General features: G+C 41.4%; 1 protein-coding gene across 5 annotated transcripts in view; it reads right to left on the bottom strand.

Annotated features, from left to right (window-relative positions):
- The window catches only part of LOC135312009 (uncharacterized), a 265067-nt gene that overhangs the window by 97676 nt on the left and 150462 nt on the right, over positions 1-16929 (bottom strand). For all 5 annotated transcript variants that reach the window (XM_064443701.1, XM_064443702.1, XM_064443705.1 and 2 more), the window contains 2 exons: positions 1727-1796; positions 988-1088 (listed from right to left, as the gene is read on the bottom strand). The gene's annotated coding sequence lies outside the window, so the exon portion shown is untranslated. The remainder of the gene's footprint in view (positions 1-987; positions 1089-1726; positions 1797-16929) is intronic.

The following is a 16929-nucleotide window of genomic DNA, read 5'->3' as shown; positions in this document are numbered from 1 at the left end:
AAGAGACTTGCTCCTAGTTACAGAGTTCTCCCTAAATGCCTTGATACTGGTCATGATCTCGCAATGCACAGCTTTATGGAAGCACCCAATGGATGTCAGTGACCACTCAAATCATATTTTGGACTCATCACCATCATTAGTAATGACTAAACACATCTTGTTAAACATATGCATTCAAAATCAGGAACATGGTTTTTACCAGAAATAAAAAGAAAGCTAAGCTGACACACACTTTTGCTAAATTAAACTAACAGCTCGGTACCTTGGTGTTTTTTTAATACAAAATTCATCTTTAGGGACCAATAAAGAGACTGAAGACTGTTCATGTCAAGAGAAAAAGATAAATCACCATTCTGCAAAAGCTACTTAAAAAAAAGTTAAAAGGTTTAAAAAATGGCAAATGTAAATCATAACTGTTTTCATGGAAATGCTGGCTTATCTTTAATGTTGCACTGTCAATTGCTTTATTGTCACTGGAAGCAGTGAAATGCAAGAAGTTTGGTATAATTACCTCACTGTATTCGGTATTTTAAGTTGATCAAATTACGTGAATTGATTTTTAAAGATTCAGCTTAGGGAAGTAGGGAGGGGACGCCTGGGAAAAAAAAACATCGGTTCCATCTGCAGAGTGGAATTGATTATATGTTATGGATGGCTTATGCTCTAGGACTATAAAAAATTGCAGGTGACTTTGGTTAGTAGAGGAGCTATCAGTCAGCCTGAATTATTGACATGCTTTTGTGTAGTGTAGCTTCAAATATCTCCCTCAGTTTTCTTTTTCACCCTCAAAATGTAAACATTCAGAGCTATCATCCAAAGGAAGGTCACAAGGTTGAACACAGGAACAAGCTATTCCAGTACCTGCGATTCCATCAAAACCAAACTCTTATCTTGCAGCTGGTATACAGGGGAAAGTTTAACTCTTCTCTTCCATTAGCTTCTCTTAATATAATTTCCTATCAAGAGATAAAATCCAGAAAAACCTACCTATATCCAGAGACTGTTCCACAGTGATCAGAGAGGGTGTTACACCCTTCATTTGACGTTTATGCACCAACAACCACAAGGATTCACTGGGTGGCAGGAAACTAAGAAAACAGAATTAACGAAGAGATTAGGATTCCCAAATACTATCACATCATTGTAAAGGGAGACCTTATAGACTTAAAACCAAGCAATTTAGTAAGCCTAACACACTTCATCTTTGTTCCAAAACACACATCATAACTAATACTAAAGGTCACTGCGAGAAAGAAAAAAATAAAATTAAAAAAGAAGCTATTTTATCCTTATTATCCCTTCCAATCATACACCAGCATAAAATCCCTTAAGACATGACCACACTTTTTCCACAGGATCCCATTCCCTTTCAATACTCTGAATGGACAGTAATAACTGAACAAGTAATCATTAATTATTTGGCCTTACTCTTACTATTCAGTGTAAAGTCCCATGTCTTGTTTACTGTGTACTATTCAGAGCCTGATTTGAACAATGAATTATTCATTTGCTTGTGGGTTTTCCTACAGTGCTCATCACAACAACATCTGAATGCGTTACAAACGTTAAGTGATTCGTTTTCACATCATCTTTGTGTGATGAAGTGAATGATATCATTGTACGCACATTACAGAAGCGGGGGCATGACACAGCGATATTAAAGCATCTGTTAATTCTAAGTGCGCAAACAGAGGCTTGCAAGACAAAGTTTCTTAAAAATACTTACATTTGTCACACAATTCGAGTCAGCTTCAGTAGCATATGTAGATCGTACCCACAGGTCTCAGAGTAGGCCCCTAGAAAACGAAGAGTGCAACCATGATCCCCCGATCACCTGAAAACATTTCGCTTTTAAACTATATTACTCGTAAGATGTGACGAGACAAAAATGTTGACAGGGGAAGGAAAGGAATTCTCAGAACAAGCAGATATGTTGCAAAGGTGTAAAAGAAGGTAAACAGCAAAAACTCAAATACCACAGCAGAGGCACCGGAGCACAATAAGGATTTGTGCCATGCTGCTTTCAGAGAACGCCACATTTCAGAGGACATCCATCCTTTATTGGATGTGGGGGGAAATATAGTGACAAAGGATGAGGAGAAGGTTGGGGTACTTAATGCCTTCTTCACCTCTGTCTTTAACAGTGAGACCAGTTGTCCTCAGGGTTCCCAGCCCCCAGAGGTGGAAGACAGGGACGGGGAGCAGAACAAAGCCCCCATAATCTAAGGGAAAATGGTTAGCAACCTGCTACACCACTTAGGCACACACGTATCTATGGTGGCAGATGGGATCCACCCACGGGTACTGAAGGAACTGGCAGAAGCGCTCACCAAGCCACTTTCAATCCTTGACCAGCAGTCCTGGCTAACCAAGGAGGTCCCAGTTGACTGGAGGTTAGCAAATGTGATGCTCATCTACAAGAAGGGCCAGAAGGAGAATTTGGGGAACTACAGGACAGTGAGTCTGACCTCGGTGCTGGGGAAGGTTATGGTGCAGATCATCTTGAGTGCCATCACACGGCACGTACAGGATATCCAAGTGATCAGGCCCAGTCAGCATAGGTTTATGAAAGGTAGGTTCTGCTTAACTAACCTGATCTCCTTCTGTGACAAGGTGACCTGTTTAGTGGATGAGGGAGAGGCTCTGGATGTTGCCTACCTAGACTTTAGTAAGGCCTTTGACACTGTTTCCCACGACATTCTCCTGGAGAAACTAGATGCTCTTGGCTTGGACAAGTATACCCTTCGCTAGGTAAAAAACTGGCTGTGTGGCTAGGCCCAAAGAGTTGTGGTGAATGGAGTTACAGCGTTAGGGCCAGCACTGTTTAATATCTTTGCCAATAATCTGGATTAGGGCATCGAGTGCATCCTCAGTAAGTTTGCAGATGACACCAAGCTGGGCATGAGCGTTGATCTGCTTGAGTGTAGAAAGGTTTGACAGAGGGACCTGGACAGGCTGGATTGATGGGCTGAGGCCAGTCATATGAGGTTTAACAAGGTCAAGTTCTGGGTCCTGAACTTGGGTCACAACCACCCCCTGCAATGCTACAGCCCTGGGAAAGAGCAGCTGGAAGCTGCCCAGTAGACAAGGGCCTGGGGGTGTTGGTTGACAGCCAGCTGAACATGAGCCAGCAGTGTGTCCAAGTGGCCAAGAAGGCCAACAGCATCCTGACTTGTAGCAGGAATAGTGTGGCCAGCAGGAGCAGGGAAGTGATTGTGCCCCTGTACTCGGCACTGGTGAGGCCACACCTCGAATACTATGTTCAGTTTTGGGCCCCTCAGTACAAGAAGGACATTGAGGTGCTGGAGCGTGTCCAGAGAAGGGCAACGAAACTGGTGAAGGGTCTGGAGAGCAGGTCTTATGAGGAGACATTGAGGGAGCTGGGGTTGTTTAGTCTGGAGAAGAGGAGGCTGAGGGGAGACCTTATCGCTCTCTACAGCTCCCTGAAAGGAGGTGGTAGTGAGGTGGGTGTTGGTCTCTTCTCCCAAGTAACAAGTGATAAGTCAAGAGGAAACACCTCAAGTTGCACCAAGGGAGGTTTAGATTAGATATTAAGAAAAATTTCTTTACTGAAAGAATGGTCAGGCATTGGAACAAGTTTCCCAGGGAAGTGGTGTAGTCACCACCCCTGGAGGTATTTAAAAGATGTGTAGGTGTGATGCTTAGGGACACGGTTTAGTGGTGGATATGGTAGTGCTAGGTTAATGGTTGGACTTAATGATCTTGAGGGTCTTTTCCAACCTAAATAGTTCTATGATTCGCTGTCTCCACCACTAGCACACCACTAAGATTTCTTGGTTTGCCTCTCATTTTCCTCGGTTAGGTGAACTGGTACAGTGACAGGAAGAAGAAATAACACCACATGCTCATTTCACACCTCAATCCAAGTGGGAGGGATCCCAGAAGTCCAGAAAGGGCAGAACACAAAGCGGCAGTAGATGGCTGAAGAGGAGCATGCTCCAGGGACCCTCCTCACCACAGAGCCAGGAGTGCACCAAAAGAGCACGCCATCAGAGATTGAAAAGGGCTTGGAACTGCATGCATTTAAGAAATAGGACCACCTTTAATCTTTCCCTGTTAGATATAATCCACTCAAATATATCTGACCTTATTGAAAAATAATTTAAAACCTCTACATGCTAATTGTAGGTATTTTTAATTTCTATTATGACAACTTCTTCCCCAGTTTGATCCTTTCCCCAGTGTGTAAATCTGACAAAATCATACATGCAGACCATCTGGTGTCTTTCTTACCCTTCCAATAAATGGTTATCCTTACACAGGATTTACCTTTCTTGACTACAAGTGAAAACAGTTCCAAACTATGTTAAACTTTCCTAAGGGGCAGGCAGAGACACAGAGCTGTTGTGGTGGAAAAAATCCTTTCAGAGTTACTGTACTACAAAAATAAAGGGGTTTCTGCCTCCATTCCAACATACACAGTATTTCCATGAGAAATACAGCTGGATATAGCCTTACCATATGCAGGGCAGCACACACTGCATTCGGCATCTCTAACCAAACTACTCGTTATAGTCCAACAGTGATCTGTTTTTCGTAAGTGACCCAGAATCTGTTCCCAGTCCTGAAAAGGTCCCTTACAGACTGCGAACATGTTATTGGAAGGTGCCTACCTCCATGCCTTCAAAAATCTGATTCAGTTGCTGCAACACAATTCAAATTATACAGCAAGAACAAGCAGGTCCTTCCTGTACTGAGACTTGCAGTGTCTTTTATTCCTTGACACCAGTTTTTCTTCATGGTGTCCTGGTTTCAGCTGGGATAAAGTTAGTTTTCCTCCTAGTAGCTGGTATAGTGTCGTGTTTTTTATTTAGTATGAGAATAATGCTGATAACACACTGATGTTTTAGTTGTTGCTAAATAATGCTTACACTAGTCATGGACTTTTCAGCTTCCCATGCTCTGCCAACGAGGAGGTGCACAAGATGCTCGGGGGGAGCATAGCCAGGACAGCCGACCGCAACTGACCAAAGGGATATTTCACACCATGTGATGTCATGCTCAGTATATAAAGTGGGGGGACTTGGCCAGGGGGCAGCAATTTCTGTTTGGGGACAAGGTGGGCATCGGTCAGCGGGTAGTGAGCAATTGCATCGTGCATCATTTGCTTTGTATATTATTATTATTATTGCTACTATTTTACTTTATTTCAATTATTAAACTATTCTTATCTCAACCCACGAGTTTTCTCACTTTTACTCTTCCAATTCTCATCCCACTGAGGGGGAATGAGCGAGCAGCTGTGTGGTGCTTAGTTTCTGGCTAGGGTTAAACCACAACACATGGTTTTCCAGGCAGTCTGGGAAAGCCTCCTCTGAATTCAGTAATCCCCTTGCGTTAGTTGCAAACACAGATGCTCCTCTGGTCTTTGCAGGACTCCCCATACTCATCATTCAGGACAACGCAGTTCATCACTGACAGCAGTGGTACAGTGAAGCTCAGTCTTCCTTTCTCATTCCCAAGGTGCTACCGTACCAGAAACGGGCTATTTGGGTTTTGTGGCTGCCTGAGGAAGACTCCTGAAACTGCCTGGAGTGTTTGTCATATAGCTGACAGTATGAGATAAGTCTGAATCAAGGTCTGGCGGGAGATGTTCCCCTGTGGGTAGACAGAGTATGTGGGAGAAGAGTTTGTAAGGAATTGAGCAGGAAGTCACATAAGCCAGTCTCCTGGCCTTTATCTGTTATCATTTGCTTGACTCCTATGCTTCCATTTCTATCAGTCACTGGTTTTAAAGAGATTGGGTTTAAAATGCTAACCACTGTTGAGCTTACAGGCCAACCATCAGATTACACTAATGCTAAACCTGCTGGAGAAGAGACTGTGTGGAAGAGAAACACCCACATGGTCCTTTCTGCACAGGACTTCAGCTCACATCCAAGTCTTAATAATTCACATCACTCACGGTAGCTGTGTCTTCATACATAACATTCTATCCAGTTTCTTCTCATTACATACTACACTAAACTAAAAGACACTTTGTCTTAAGTAGATTAAAAAAAAAAAAAAAAAAGAATATTTGCTTGGGGAAATAAACTTATCTCAAAAACTCAGCTCAGCTTGATTTTAATATAACATACAAGTCTGACCCCCCTACAGGCTTCAGGCTTGTTAGGAGACTGTGGGGATATTTCAAATGCTATTTGCTTTTTATGTTTGACTGTTTCAGAAGCAGAGTAAAATTGACATGCATTACCTGTGAAGAAACTCAGGAAGAAATCCAGGTCTGAGCATCTCCCACCGAGAACAACATTGTGGAAGTTAAAGCAGCAAAAATGAGTTGAGGGTTTTTACGATAATACTGAGATGCCAAAGACTAAAGCCTGCGCTTAAGCTTGAGAGAGAAGTAGGTGAGTAGTTTGCAAGAGGTGAAGCAGTTCTAGACTCAGAGTGTAAGCTGGTAAAACAAGGGTCCAGTTAAGTAGGTAGCTTAACTGGAACAAACAAGGGCACAGACCAAAAGCACATTAGCAAATACTAGTTCCACTGTAGCTGCCTATGAAATACCAACCAGTTTAGTACATTCAGACAGAAAATCTGCAGCACAGGCATTTGATAGCTATAAATCATATAAAAATTGTTCACATTTGTGCTGAAATCTGCATTTGCTGTTACTTTATGACCACCTGCATCACAACATTTGTAACAAAAGAAGGCTGCTTAAAAGAAATATCTGGTATGCTGCAATAATTCATAATTTCATAGAAACCGAGAATAGTTCATTGTTCTATCCTGCACTGGTATCAGCATTAAAAAAATCATTTCTAACATAGTCTTACACTGACAATAGCATTCATCCCATTTAACACACACACACATATATATATATATATATGTATTTTCCCTTCAATAGGAGTTTTATATGCCTGTGTTGTTTAGACTATGGTTTATGTTATACCATCATGTAACAAAAATTAGCTTGTGTTAGAGGGATAACTAGAAAACATATGAATAAAAAGGCTCTTCTCTTTGTATCTACTTCAATTAAAAATCTATATTTGAAAAAAACACATTAGCATATGTAGGGGAATAGACAGGGATCGGCGACCGGAAGATTACGGGATGTGACGGAAAGATAGACTCCTCCCCATAGGAGTGGCAGGAACAGGAACCGCAAGAGCTATATAAGCGTGTGACGCAGCCAAATAAACGGACATTTTGCATCCATCATATTGATGTCTGTGCATCACTGTCCCCAGGGTGGGTAGAGCCCTGTGTCCCGGAGGTATGCGGCCCAAGATAAGTTCGCCCGTAGAAGCGTACAGCTACAAGCATATTTATTTTCTACTTCTTAATTTAAACTGATCCATAAAACAATTTCTCTATTGCACTATTAATTGAAAAAAATGTTATAAGTCGTTGAAATATTATAAGTAATATCTGATGATTTTTAATAAACTACTCGGAAAACTCTTACATTATATTATGTAAATATATATGTTAAGTGTTGCTAAGTTTGAACACAATAATTATGAAACTGCGTTTTAACATGAGGCGCATGTTAAACATGGCTATTAGAGATTGAAACTTTATTCTTCCCCTTCCCGTCTTCAGCTGCTAGGAGATCATTCTAATGGTTCCCTTAGGCTGGGTTCAAGGAGCAACATCAACATGCTATAGGAATGGCTGCAAAATTTGATACCTTCTTTTGTAGCCTATTGCCCTCAGGCCAAACTGCAGAGCTTTCACATGAAGGGAGGAACTGAATAAAAAGACGACTTTTAGATGTCTAACTTGCACAATAAATAAAATGAATTACCATTGTCCCACAATAGAGAAAAACACTTCTCCACCCTGTGACAAGTTGCAAGACTGCGGCCCCACTGTGTAAGCCCCTGGAGGAAGAACCTTTTCTTTATTGTGAATGTTTAGTAACACTGCTAATCCATGAACATTCAAACCACACCACACCAACAAAACAGGAATGAGGTTGCTCTGAAAATCTTGCGTTTTTAAAAAATATGTTTGTGCATTTTTTTTAATCTTCTGTCTTCTGAAGCTTAAAAATAAAATTCAACCTTATTGTCAACCTTTTTTTGCCTCCTCTCTCTAAACCTGGAATTGCTTAAAAGAAATTTTGCTTTTTGCAACAAGGAGTAACAAGATTTCTTAGAACTCTTCTTCTCCGGGAGCAAAGATCACAAATATCACCCAACATTTAGAGACTCCAGTCCTAGACTGAAGCTGTATTTAAGTGCTTCTGCGAAATACACACTTTATATTTTAAATTAAATTTTAAGAAAAGCCAGCCAGTGACTGATTAGAAAGAAGCTGGAAATGTGCCAGGTATTCTATTCAAAACACCTTGAAACAAACTGCACTATTGGCTATATTTGGAAACCATAAAAAAGTTGCAAAACTAAAACCATATACATGCAAACTATACTTTCAGCCTTCACTGTTTTCAAAGGAAACAAGTACAGATAAACTACAGGGATAGCATATGGTTTGGATATGGATGTGGTTTACATCTGTTACTGGTTAATTAGTTCAAATTTTACCCACAGTGGAGTTTCGAAGATGCAGGGACACAAGTTAAATAAATGAGCCACGTTTTAGAATGATGAACAGACCTAAAAATCCCCAAATCCAACTGGTAGGTCTTTCAGCCTTGCAGAAGTGCTTTTCTTGGTTGAAGCACTTCTCAGTGGATTAGGGATGAACAACGCTGTTGGGGGAGCTGGGCCCCTGCCCCAGTTCTCGTCAGTTTGCTCTTATCTCAGGTTAGTCAGCTACGGAGAGTCTCAGTTCTATCACGAGGAAAACACACCTGATGGCACAGACTTGCTGAAGTAGCTCATAAAACCAAAGGCAGGAGACAAGACTAACACTGCATTTCTTGACCTAGCCTTTATTTACACCCAGTAGTCACAATGAGCTTCACGTACACACCTTTCAAAATCAGTCAACAGAATTGTCCCAAAGTAGTCTCCCCACTTTTCAGTTTAATGTAAAATAGCATTTTCTTTTTTCAAAAAAAAAAATGAGTCCATCTATTTTATCATCATTATGAAGGCGAAAACAGTAAAATTGTGTTAAAGCAAACTTTCAAAACAGTTCTGTGTCCTAATTTTGGCTAGCTCTTTTTATTTTATCTAGGAAGTTCAAGCTGACCTTAGTGCATATTCAGCAAAGGACATGCTTGTTACCTAGTCACAGGATTAGCCTGTGTTAAGAATTGTTATAAGGCCATAACTTTGCAGCTCCAGAACTTAATTTTCCATTTTCAGCATATGTAAAATAATAGCTATTTTATAGCAGTAAGACATCATCATGATCACCTGTGATGAAGGCATCTCCTTAAGTCTCATCCATACACATCTCCATTTTGAAAAGGAAATTTGATTATAGAAGATACCTCACTGTAACAGCCAACTTTTTTTTCCCCAAAAATGATCTTGGGGCTCTTCAGAGATGCTAATTTTGAAGCATGATATTTAACCCTAAAAAAAATCTTCTATCAGCTATGTCAGTTTGTATTGATCGTTGCTGAAAAAAACAGATGGGAAAAAAAAAACAAGTTCTCAATACCTGTAACAGCTTTCTGGAGAGCTGACTATAGGACACTACATTTGTATAAGGAGATCAACAGTATCACATCTACATTTCAGAATTGTATCAGGGAGTAACGGGGCGGGGGGGGCAAAAAACCCAAAAATCCAACAACAAAAATTGAGTCAGTCAAGAATGATTGATTCTTTTCCCATTTTTTCCATAGCCATAACATGTGCTTTTTGGAAAGATATTTTATCTCCATTTCTCATTTTATTTGCTTTCAGCTTGGGTTTATTTTTCCTTTTTTTTTTTTTTAAATACTTGCTGGTTTAGATTAGTGATTCATATTGACATCAACACTCTCTTCTTTTAAGGAGGAAGCTACTTTCCTCCCACAATTTTCCCTCATTAAGTCCCCCAGTTGAGTTATGAAATCCTGTTAAAGTAAGGGATCATTTAAATAAGACATAAATCAATAGGAAAAAGATCAGCTTCTTTCCTGCACAGGTGTCACTTCTATTTATTTTGAGTGCAAAACCCAGTGATCACAAGTTCAGAATATTTATATTGCAACCCAATCCTCATGGCCCGTTGACAACTGATATTTCTTTGTTAAATAATGCAAAAACCCTTATGAACCCACCAGATCTTGACAGTTTTACACGACTCCTAGTAAGACTTTCCAGCAACAGGACATTACTGGGCCTTGTAGTCTTAGTCTTGTGTTCCTCAAAGCAAGCTGCTGTGAACTCATCTTTGTGCTATACTTCAGTGATACACCCTGAGACTCAGGATGTCAGATAATTCCAAGGACCTGGGTCTCCAAGAGATCTCCAGGCATACCTGGATCACCTATAAAAGGGAAAGATTTGAGTGCAGATGAAAACAGCCATTTACCTAAATTAGCCATAAGGATGCCGTGTGGCACATCAGCCAAGGAGAAGCATTAACTATCACTAATTTCCAGTACAACACCCAGTAAGTAAGTGACCTCCTACCAGACATTATTTTGCTGTGTTCATAGATTATGAAGGTCAAACAGTGTTAGCAACAAGGAGTCACAGGCCGAGCAGACAAATTAATTGAGGGGAAAAAATCCAAACTTACATGTCTCTCAGGACTGTGTAGGTATGACGAGACACCAACTCACAGATGTGCCTGCCACACTGTAATAGACTGTTAGATATGACAGCAGTGATTGACCAGTGGATGTTGTTTAACTTGACTTCAGTAAGGCATTCGACACTGTCTCCCATAACATCCTCACAGACAAGCTAAGGAAGTGTGGGTTAGATGAGAGGACAGTGACATGGATTGAGAACTGGCTGAACAACAGAGCTCAGAGGGTAGTGATCAATGGGGCAGAGTCTGGTTGGAGTCCTGTCACTAGTGGTGTTCCCCAGGGGTCTGTGCTGGGTCCAGTCCCGTTCAACATATTCTTCAATGACAAGGACAAAGGGATAGAGTGTAACCTCAGCAAGTTTGCTGACGATACCAAGCTGGGAGGAGTGGCTGATACACCAGAAGGCTGTGCTGCCATCCAGCGAGGCCTGGACAGGCTGGAAAGCTGGGCTGAGGGGACCCTGATAAAATTCAATAAGAGCAAGTGCAAGGTCCTGCACGTGGGGAGGAACAACCCCATGCACCAGTACACGTTGGGGGTTGGCCTGCTGGAAAGTGGCTCTGTTGAGAAGGACCTGGGAGTGCTGGTGGACAGCAAGTTGACCATGAGCCAGGATTGTGCCCTTGTGGCCAAAGCCAACAGTATCCTGGGGTGCATTAAAAGGAATGTGGCCAACAGGGTTGAGGGAGGGTACCCTCCCCTTTACTCTGTCCTAGTGAGACCACATTTGGAGTACTGCGTCCAGTTTTGGGTCCCCCAGTTTAAGAAGGACAGGGAACTGCTTGAGCAAGTCCACCAGGGAGCTACAAAAATGATTGGGGGACTGGAGCATCTCCCTTATGAGGAAAGGCTGAGAGACCTGGGTTTGTCCAGCCTGGAGAAGAGAAGACTGTGGGGGGGTTTGATCAACACCTATAAATATCTGAAAGGAGGGTGTCAGGACAATTGGACTAGACTCTTTTCAGCAGTAACCAATGACAGGACAAGGGGCAATGGGCACAAGTTGGAACACAGGAAGGTCCACCTGAATATGAGACAAAACTTCTTTCCTGTGCAGGTGGCCAGAGCAGCGGCACAGGCTGCCCAGAGAGGCTGTGGAGTCTCCTTCCCTGGAGACATTCAAACCCTGCCTGGATGCGTTCCTGCGCCCCCTGCTCTGGGTGTACCTGCTCAAGCAGGGGGGTTGGACAAGATGATCTCCAGAGGCCCCTGCCAACCCCTACCAGTCTGTGATTTTATGACATGCAGCCTGATGAGTAAGAAGAGGGGAGCAACACAAAGTTCCAAGTCACAGCAGCCAGGCAGGTGTACCTATAAACCTCTTAATGCTTCAGTCAAAAGCAAAATATTTGTCCCAGAGTGGTGTACGTCTTTGATCTGAACAGAGATAACCTAATACATCATTTGCACAACTGAGTTATTTCCTCCCCTTCTCCTTTTCTCCCTCCCTCTCAGTAAATCAAATTGTATCAACCCTATAATACATAGCCTATCTCACTAGAAGGATGCATAATCATATGGATGCAATGTTAACTCAAAATCTCAGCAGTAAATTTCAAAGAAAAATGGTAAGGAGAATACTGGCTATTGAGCATCATTTGCTTTGTTTAAAAAAAAAAAAAAAAACACACACAAAAAATCAACCCAGCACCTTTCTTTGAAGATAGCACTGCTCGTAACAAAAGACTCAGTGACAGTCCAGGTACCAGAAAGGTCCAGAAAGTTTTGATACCTACAGCAAGGATGCAAAATAACTGCATTAGCAAGCGAGTTCTGTTTTCCTCATGCTCGTAAATGCTTTAGAGACTCATGATAAAGGTGATTTGGTAACAGTTTCTTTCTGCACAGAAAGTGGAAAGACACACCAAGTGTTCAAGAGCATATTGTAAGTATACTAACAATAAAATTAATAAAATAATAATTTCAATCACTAGTACTGGAAATTCTACCCTCATCCCAAAACAATGTATTCCTGCCAAAATCTTTCTGAATCTGAATGGTACTTGCTGAAGTATCATTAATATGCTTCCATACAGTAGCATAGGAAATGAATCGCATCTGATCTGCATGGAAGTCTTTAAAATATGCACATATTTATCAGTCTCATCCTACATGCACAAATCTACCTTTACGATTTCTGGAAAACACTGATAAACACTGCTTAGGAGACAAGAAATGCACAAAGAAAAGGAATGAATTTACATGGGAATTTACTCTGTCTGCAGGTCATATAAATGAACCCAATTTTTTCCCACAATTAAATCTATGGTGTTATCAAGACAATCAGTTTATTTTAAGACTGTCAACCCAATATATAAATTTCCTTTTGTGCTTGAAATGCCTTTATCAGATAAGATAGCTTTTGTTTAAACTGCTATTTTCAGCCTTTGCTTTGGGGGTTTTGAATATACACAGAGAAGTAACTTGAGATTTCCTACCCTGTTTTAAAATGTGTTTCTTCTGTCTGTTTGTATTTTGTAATTTCCTGTCAAATAACCTCACCATAATTAACTTTCCTTGCTTCGACCTACTACTATTTTTTTTTTAAAGCCATTCCCACTTCCTGAGGATGGTAATAAAACACTGATTACATTCGGCTGTTATCTGCCTTTTCTTCCCCTCCTTCCCCCCTCTCTCACTCCCTTTGTCAAAGCCAGCACTCGGGTTTCAGCTTTTCATGGACTGAGAAAGGCACATAACAGGGAGAGGAAGCAAATCAGACTGCAGGAATCCCGATTCATTAGAGTTTATTGGGTCAATCAGCAGCTGGATCGGAGCCAGACAATTAGGTTGTGCGGCCCCTGAAGTCTGGATGAGTTGCTCTCCTTCCAGAGCCAAGCAAACTCCGTAGCAGCCACCGTAACACCGGCACATGTCGGCATCGTGCCCTGCTGTCTGCTGAAGCCGTGGGGGTGGAAAGAGGAAAAGGAAAGCAGCAGCACGCTGCTGCTTCAAATCAGTTACAACTAACTCAAAAAAAAAGTTCATTTGGCATATTTCATTTTCATCAAGCATGAAGCTGCTCATTTTCCAACTGAACTCTTTCATTGGTCTTTGCTAATCCTACCAAAACCAATCCAGTTTGCTAATACATCACCATACAGAGCCTATGGACTATTTACTTTTGTTCATCTAAAACTCTTTAACCTCTTCCATTTGTCTTCAGCTGCGTATTTGTTTCAGCCAAGCTTAGTCCCCACTTACACCTGTGTCTTCTCACTCTGACCCTCCTTTCCACTATGCACAGATGACAGCCCTACCTATTTCAGCAGTTACTCCTTTCCTCCATTCCCTTATCTAACAGACTTGTTGCAAGCATAGGCTGAAGCCAATGCACTCGCTCCCTTCTCTTCCAACTCTACACTGGATCACATCCAGCCCAGCTTCCGCTGTTTCCCTTTGAATGAAAGTGCTCTCACCAGGGTCATTCATGATCTCTTCCCAAGCAAATCTCAAAGACCTTCCTCTCCCCCCCTTCCTGCTTGGCCCTTCTGGTCCTTTTGATACTGCTGATCATCATCCTTGCTCCAACATCTCATCCTCACTAAGGTTTCAAATCAGTCACTATTTTTCCTGTCAATGATTATTCTCTGCTCTGGGGAGCCCACCTTATTGACAGGCACTTCTGGAAGCTTTTCCTTCCTTCCTTCCCTCCTTCTGAGCATCTAGTCCAGCTGCTCCCTTTCAGCCCCTTTCTTCCCTTCCAGTCTCAGCACCATAAATCTCTCACTCTGTACTTTATCCTAACTCATCTTCCCTTCTCTGTTCAGTCACAAAACCCCCAGAGAAACCCTTCAAATAGTTTCCTACTATGGCATCATATTTAAAGTTCTTTTGGCACCCTCTTCATTAACTTTTTTCTGAGGTTTAAATACTTCAAACGTCCCTGATTTGGCATAATGATCCTCAAGAACCACAATGCCAACTGGTATGACAACAAAAAACTTCTCCTGTTCCAGATAGCTAGCACAATTAAGCACAAAGCATAGAGCACAATGGTAGAGAGTGGGTGTTGAAGGGTCTGATAAAAACCCTTGCAGTCATACCTTCAACTTCCAAGTGAGCAGTTATAAAAGTTAGCTATTTCTGTGCAACTCAGGAGCACTGTGATATTCAAGCTTTTGCTTCCATCACAATCAGATTTTTCTCTCCTGGTGGTCACCACTAGGGTTTCTTTGGGGGAATACGCAGTGGGGTTGGTTTTTTTTACACTGAGGCCACATCTGAATCATGCTTAATCCCTGCACACATACCACCACTACACAGTAGCCCTCCTGCTGTTTGGAAGTTGTTTATATGGCTCAATGTCCTTTTTCTATGTATCTAAACATTACTTGCTAGCTTCCATTCAGCCTGAATTCTGGTAACTCTTAACTTTCACCCTTTCCTGATAACTTCTCCTTCCTTGGGACACAAAATCCAGACTGCTGGGGTGCTTGCAAAACCTCCCAATTTTTGCACTACTCAGGTCCCTGAGCTCTCCAGTGCAGCTGACTTGCCTTGCCAGCAGTTTGACAAACTCAGGTTTGCTATCTTTCAAAAACAGTTTTTAATTAGGACATACTTTTAATCCTCCCTTCATTCCTGATCACTTGATCTGAAGTTACTTCCCATGTCTACCTCTTCTACAATTTCATCATTGGCTGCTAAAACCAGAACAGATACTCTTTTATTTAGTACGTTCTTTCCTGTTGTGTTTTTTGGTTTTTTTGTGTGCTTTGGGGAGGAATGATCTTTCACATTGTTAACACTCATGGACAGCCTACTACCTTCTCTTTCTGTTCTTCCTGAACACAGCAACTAAGTACTACTTTTCTGGCAAGACTATTATTCTGCTATGCATCTATTGTTCTCTACAACATTTGTCTTCACAGGTATTTTAGATTCCTCTATCCTGTTAACCTGGTATTAAGTACAAGCTTGGTATATTTGAGTACAGTCTGTTTCCTTGTTTCTAACTGACCACAACCAATGGCCTTGTCAGGTTAGGCACAAATCTTTTATTAACTGTCCTGTTGATCCAATTAACATTCCTATCATTTCTATCACTTTCTTTTTTCTTGCTGTCCTTCCATTATCCATTATTGTATCCTCTCCCTTTTCTACTTCCTGCACACTAAAGCCAGGCATGAATATTGTATGAGTGTCTCCAGGCCTTTTCCCATCATTTCTTGACATACTCAACTGCTGCAACAAACTCGGTATCAAAGACTACTACCCCACACAGTGATGTAGACCATCCCTTAAGAAATATTCTCTTTTCTTGAATGGATCCCAGTAGAAACACATCCAGAGTTTCCCCCCTATCTGACGCCTCACCTATGGTCCTTCGCTAGGGACTAGATGAATTGCAATGACAGAGTCCAAATTTTCTCCAGAAATCATGGCAAAAGTAGAACTGAGAAGAGATCTGCATATCCTGATGGGTTTCTCCTAAGAAAGAGCAAAAGCACTGAAGTGCCACTTCAAAACGTAGCAAATAAATGCGGGAGGTAGGCACCATGGGCTTCTGGAAAGCAAGAGTCAGTCTCCAAAACCTGTACAAATTACAGATAGAATAGAGGTAGACTGTTAGGTGCTTTTAAAATAAAGTTGATTTTTGTTTAAGTTAGTGGAAAGTAAAGGGAAATCTAGAGAGGATAAAGTTATAGGCAATATGATTGGAAGACCTTTTGTAGGAGCAGTCTAAAGGGATATTAACCAGACAAGAGAGCACATGCCAGAACCAGAAAGAGTAACATGGCAGAGAGAGAGAATCATAAGATGATGGGAGACTGGGCAAGAGCTTTAGCAGTACATACAGATGAGAAATGCCTTTTCCACAGATATCAAAAGATGTCAGATAACTTTTTGCAAGAGAAGCTAAAAGAAAAGTCAAACCAAAGGTGATACTGGACAGAATTTCAAACTGTAAAGTAACTGTAAAGAAATGGCGAGACCACCACTAGGAAACATCACAATTTTCCTCAGAGAGGACTCAAGCACAAACATATCTGAGTCATCAGAATAGAAGGTGTAGACAGTAAAGGGAAACCTGCAGGATTATTCCTACTCTGAAAGCCATGTGTAGAATATCCTCCCAGACATGCAGAGTGGTAGAAACAAAAAAGTCATAAAAGCATAGGGAGAATATGCCTGCTTTAAAAATAGAAAGAATAGTGACTGCTGAAGATGACTAACATATTTTCAGTGGTCCTTAAATATTGTTGAAATATTCATATATCCGCTTACACGATTTTTTTTCCCAATCAACCTTGCCTAGCATGCCGCAACTTCTGCTGACATACTAC

This window comes from Phalacrocorax carbo, chromosome 2 (assembly GCF_963921805.1).
Source record: "Phalacrocorax carbo chromosome 2, bPhaCar2.1, whole genome shotgun sequence".
NCBI classification, from domain to species: Eukaryota; Metazoa; Chordata; class Aves; order Suliformes; family Phalacrocoracidae; genus Phalacrocorax; species Phalacrocorax carbo.
Note: the sequence above shows the minus strand (reverse complement) of the source record. Positions and strands in the feature narration are given on the sequence as shown.